General features: G+C 37.8%; 1 pseudogene; it reads right to left on the bottom strand.

Moving 5' to 3' along the window:
• Positions 1-1,046: 1,046 nt before the first annotated feature.
• LOC144302290 (dnaJ homolog subfamily A member 2 pseudogene) overlaps positions 1,047-6,000 on the bottom strand; it is a 36,343-nt pseudogene continuing 31,389 nt past the window's right edge.

The raw sequence follows: 6,000 nt of genomic DNA, 5'->3' as shown, positions 1-6,000 counted from the left end.
ACATGGGAAAACAAAGAAATGGTCATTCTTGAAAGAGAAACATATGTGTGTTGCTTGCGCTGTGACTGGTAGAAGGGGTAAAAGAGGCCGAAACTGAAAATGTAGGCGAGGGTCAGACCATGCATCTTTCGACCCAATAAGATGTGTCCTTTATCCTGAACACAATAGAAAAGTACTGAATTTAAGAATGTGAGTAAAGTGATAAAATTTGTGATTCAAAATTGACACAGCCCATTGTGAGAAGAATTGATAGATGAGGACCAGAGTTGATAATGGAGAAAACAGAAGAGTTTTGCAGAGATTTGAATTGCTTACTTAGACTAGAACAGTGACCTTAGAAGTAGAAAATGAAGGATAGATTTAAGAGACTTACAAGATATACAAGACAGTAGTTAATAATAAACTGGAAATAGAGTGTGATGGTTGAGGAGTAGACAATGTCAAGAAACACAGTTTACATGGCTGGATAAATGGTGGGGTCTCCCACGGAGGTAGGGGAGAGAATATGATCAGGTGGGTATAGAATGGAGGCAAGAGTATAATTTTGGTTTTGGAGATATCCAAGTGGAGGCGACAAATACATAAAAAGTCTAGGATGGAGACTTCAATTTGAAAGTCATCTGCACTATGTGATAGCCAAATGAAATTTCCGAGGCAAAATGTTTAGTATGAGAAGGAAAAATAATTTATGAATAAAGCTTGAAGAATTCCAAATATTTAATGGACAAGTTGAGCAGGTAACCAAAAAAGCAAAGGGGTTAATCTAACTCAGGAGTGTGCTGGGTCATGGAAGCCAAGGAAACAAGAGTTTCTAGAATGAGGGAGCAGCGAACTGTACCAAATGCTGCCAAATTTCACATTATATATGGCCTGAACAGTGTCCATTTTTTTTTTTTACAGGCTATGAAATTCTTTATTCTATTTGTAGCAGCTTATGCAGGTGCAGCCAAACACAAAGCTTCAGGACAAATTGTACTCAAACTTTACAATGTGGGATTTGGATTTAAAATATGAAACATAAAATTTACACAAAACTGATAAAAATCAAGCACAGATACCAGGACTGAAACTTACAACCCATGTGTGAAAGGGAGTCTTGTTTCCTTTCAAGTGCTTTATTCTGCTACAGAACAGTCAAAATGAACATGTAAAACTTTGTGGTTAGTTTAAATTATACACTCTGTAGATACTATACCATTTTTAAAAGTTACACATAGACCAACAAATGTCCATCAATTCTTCTGGATTGACCAGACACTCCAGCTGGATCGCTGAAAGCAAACTGGGCAAATGTGGAAAAGAAAATCCACCTGTGCAATTTGTTTGCAGAGTTTACTGATGGGCACATTGCACTCCTGGTCCATGATGGCTGCTGCTTTCTTCATCAGAACTATCAATATAGGCTTCACGCCTCTGACCACCTCCCGAGTGCTATCAAATTCTTGAAGCTCTATCTTTTCTGTGTCTCCAATTATGTTTGGAACTTCTGGTCTAGATGGCAGAAGATCTTCTAGTTCAGAAAGCTTGTCTGCGTTGATCCAGTTGTTTTCAGGAAACTGCACATCAAACTTTACGTAAAGATCACCTTTTTCAAAGGGATTACGATACTGTGGCATTCCTTCACCTCGAACTACACAGACACATCCTGGTTCAATTACTTTTCCTGGGGGGCGGGTATTTCACCATAATCTGACGTCCATCAAGGTGCTTAAATGTGAACTGAAATCCACATAGAGCTTCAACAAGTCCTATCTTATATGTCATGTGCAAATCATTCCCATCTCTCTGGAACACCTCATGTTCCTTCTCTTGTAGCAAAAGAACAATGTCTCCTGGTTCCACTCCTGGGGCTTGATCTGCTTCCCCAGTGAATGTAATTCTCTGTCCATGTTTCATGCCTTTGTCTACGTGGACTTCAAGAATCTTGACTTCTTTAATCACCTTCTTCCCTTCACATTTTTTACAGCGGTCCGTTTTGTTTGATGATTTAAAGCTCCTTGGTAACCTGAGGGAAAGCTCTTTCAAAAAAGTAATGGAAGCCAGGTTGGAATGTTTTCAACAGTAAACAGTAGGAGGTGAAGAAATGACCAGTATTGTATGAATTAAAGTCTTTCAAGAATGGCTTTGAAGACATAGAGCAGAAAGAGAAGGGAGAGAAAAGATGTGGATTCAAGGGGAGATCTTTTTGTTGCTGTTGCTGGGACTATTTTTTTCTTTTAACAGAAGTTTCAAACAATCGTGTTTCAATACCTGTGAGAAGGATCCATTTGAGAGGGCAAAGATGAGACTAATTTTTCTGAGAAAGATATTTTGAATTGAAGAGAGGCAAAGAGAAAATCTGACAGTTGGCATGTACATGGGAAGTGTATTACCATGAGTATACACACAGGTTGATGAAATAAAGCAAGGTTTTAAAGGAAAATAAGGTATAAATAAAGTACATGGATTGCAGTCCATGTAGTGTATGCGCTATAGACTATAGCATAGATTGTAGAACATACTCAATTCCACCAATTCTATAGATAGGGTGGAGTTACTTGTATTTGGCTTCTTTGTCTTTCACTCAAGTAAAGCAGATTGGAATGCAAGTAGAATGAAATTATTATTAGAATAATTTGAACCTTTAAAGGTATTTTTTAAATATATACTTTATCATTAGTTATAAATGACTTGCAATGCATTTTAAAACCAGCAAAGAAAAATGATATCAAAACACTGAAGGTAAAAATTGCCTCTCCATTTGATAGTCACTCTCATACACATGTGTTTTACACCAAATAATCTTTTTTTTTTACACCAAATAATCTTAAAGGAGAAACCACTTTTGTAGAATAGGAAAATGGTATGACTGGAGGAAAAAGATATCCAACGCACTAACCTTTAAAAATCCTGTTTATGCTTATAAAATGTGCCATTTAGCCTCACAAGAGGAATCAATTTAGGTCCTCAATTGTTCCTGGGTAGAAATAGACTGTTTGGGGGACTTTTCATGTTTCTTTGAACAGATATGAACACTTCAATCTGTTGGTATCATAGAATTATCTGCACTCATCTGTAGAGAGACTTAGAAGACTTTTTCAAAAGTACTAAGGAGGAGGAGAATTCCATTCAGGGAAGCATGGTTTGATTTGGCCCAGAAATTCACTGTCTGAATTGGAACATAAATTATTCTTGAGCTGAAAGGAACCTCTGTAATCACAGGGTCTCCCAGCCTGAATCAATATTTTCAGAGAGGCTAAGTGTGATCAAAAGAAACTGAAGCCTGAGGTTATCTTTCTCTTTTCATTTCACAATATCAAAACAGCTCTTTTAGATTAGCCATGCAAAGAATCTAGAGTTATTGAATAGAACTCTGAATAGCACTTGGTAATTATTGGTCAACAAAGAAGCAAAATTAGATATTAGATTATGGATCTAGAAATTCCATGTTTGAAAGAGCTACGGAGACAAATTATTTGTTCTTTTATTTTACAAATATTTTTAGTTAATGTATAGACAAATAGTTGGTTGTATCCTAAAACTTCACAGTGGTAAAATACCATGGTGCCACTCATTGGAAAGAAGTTGACAACTATAATGAGTCTTGTATATTAAAACTCTAAGGGATCTTAAAAGGTGTTTCCAAGACCAAGTTATGCCAGAAGACTGACAGGGAGAGAGGTGAACTGACATAACCAGTTAAGAGTTACAAACATTCCCACAGGACAAGGGAAGAACACCATGCCATTATTTTGAGGAATTTAAGGATGCTAGACTCATGCTAGATTTTAGACTCAATTACCTCTTAAGTTTATTCTATACAAGCAAATATAAAAAGTCACATATATTCTACATGCAATAGCAGAAAAATAAAAGTAAATAATTTTTTTCAGACACACAATTGGGTGATTGGTTAAGTGATTGTATGTGAGGGTCTCAAACCCTAAGGAAATGGACCAAGTCTGATGGATGAAAACATTAAATGCAATTGTCAGTCTGTAGCTGAAGCATTGATCAAATGGCTGAATAGCTAACAGTGTACACAAGGAGACCTTGAAAGAGCTAACCTAGCTTTGAGTTTCCCATTCAAGTATTATAATATATTAGTTTAAAATATAAATTTTTGGGATCCCTGGGTGGCACAGCGGTTTGGCGCCTGCCTTTGGCCCAGGGCGCAATCCTGGAGACCCGGGATCGAATCCCACATCAGGCTCCCGGTGCATGGAGCCTGCTTCTCCCTCTGCCTGTGTCTCTGCCTCTCTCTCTCTCTCTTTCTCTCTCTCTGTGACTATCATAAATAAATTAAAAAAAAATTAAAAAAAATATAAATTTTTTATCCTACTGGAATGAATGAGTCTGTTCTTTTTCACAGAAGACAAGTACTTTGACTATTTTCCAGTGGTGTTGATGGGGTTTATACATGCCACTTTGAACTCATTTGCCAGATATTCCATTTGCCAGATATTGGGGAAATTGTAAAAATTTCACTTCTTGGCTGAGGGAGGTCATGAGAAAATTTGGAGATTGAAAATATCCATATTTGCATATGTAGAACATTATAAACCTCTGCTTTCCAATGAAAAATATCTCAGCATTAGTGGTTTGTATTTTCAGAGTCTGAATACTTTTTCCATCATAAATAAATATTCATATATTGACTGATTTATGTAAAAAAAATCACAGAAATCACAAACCTTTACACAGATGTTGATAGCAGCCTTATTCACAACTTCCAACATTTGGAAGAAATCAAAATGTCTTTCAGCAGAGGAATGAGTAAACAAACAGTGGTATATCTAGACCCTGGAGTATTACACAGCACTAAAAACAAATGAGCTATCAAGTCATAAAAAGTCATGGAAGAACCTTAAATGCATATTTCTAAGTAAAGAAGGCAATCTAAAAAGGCCACATAGGGTATGATTTCAACAATATGACATTCAGGAAAAGGCAAAATGGAGACAGCCAAAAGATCAGTAGAGGGACGCCTGGGTGGCTCTGCAGTTGAGCGTCAGCCTTCTGCTCAGGGCCTGATCCTGAGGTCCTGGGATCGAGTCCTGCATCAGGCTCCCCACGGGGCTTCTCTCTCTGTCTCTCATGAATAAATAAATAAAATCTTAAAAAAAAAAATCAGTAGCTGCTAAGAGTGGGGGTGGTGCAGGGATGAATAGGCAGATCACAAATTAATTTCAGGGTAGTGAGGGCAGCCTGGGTGGCTCAGTGGTTTAGCGCCGTCTTTGGCCCAAGACCTGATCCTGGAAACCCGGGCTCGAGTCCCACGTTGGGCTCCCTGCATAGAGCCTGCTTCTCCCTCTGCCTGTGCCTGTGCCTCTCTCTCTCTCTCTCTCTCTCTGTCTCTCATGAATAAATAAATAAAATATTTTTAAAAAAAATTCAGGGTAGTGAAACTACTCTCCATATGATACTATAATGATGGATACATGTCATTTTACATTTGTCCAAATCATATAATGGATGACATCAAGAGTGAACTGTAGTACAAACTGTGGACTTTTACATTATGATGTGTTAGTGTGGGTTCACTGATGTGACTCTAGTGTGGGATGTTGATAGTTGGGAAGGCTGTGCATGTGTAGGGGTAGAGACTATATGAGTATTTTCTGTACTTTTTTGCTCAATTTTGCCATTGATCTAAAACTGTTCTAAAAAGTAAAGTCTAATTAGGGAATCCCTGAGTGGCTCAGAGGTCTAGCACTGCCTTCAGCCCAGGGTGGGAACCTGGAGTCCCAGGATGGAGTCCCATGTCAGGCTCCCTGCAGGGAGCCTACTTCTCCCTCTGCTTGTGTCTCTGCCTCTCTCTCTGTGTCTCTCATGAATAAATAAATAAAATCTTAAAAAAAAAAGATTTAAAAAAAAGTAAAGTCTATTTAAAAGGAGGACAAAGTGTAAGCCTTTATTCCCCAGGTGACTCTTCCTCTGATAGGTTGTGGAGAAAGGAAAGAAGATGAGGGAAAGTAGAGTACTGTTTCTTATTAAAAAGAACTGGAAAACTGTGTTTCT

The sequence above is a fragment of the Canis aureus genome, chromosome 31 (assembly GCF_053574225.1).
Source record: "Canis aureus isolate CA01 chromosome 31, VMU_Caureus_v.1.0, whole genome shotgun sequence".
NCBI lineage: Eukaryota > Metazoa > Chordata > Mammalia > Carnivora > Canidae > Canis > Canis aureus.
Note: the sequence above shows the minus strand (reverse complement) of the source record. Positions and strands in the feature narration are given on the sequence as shown.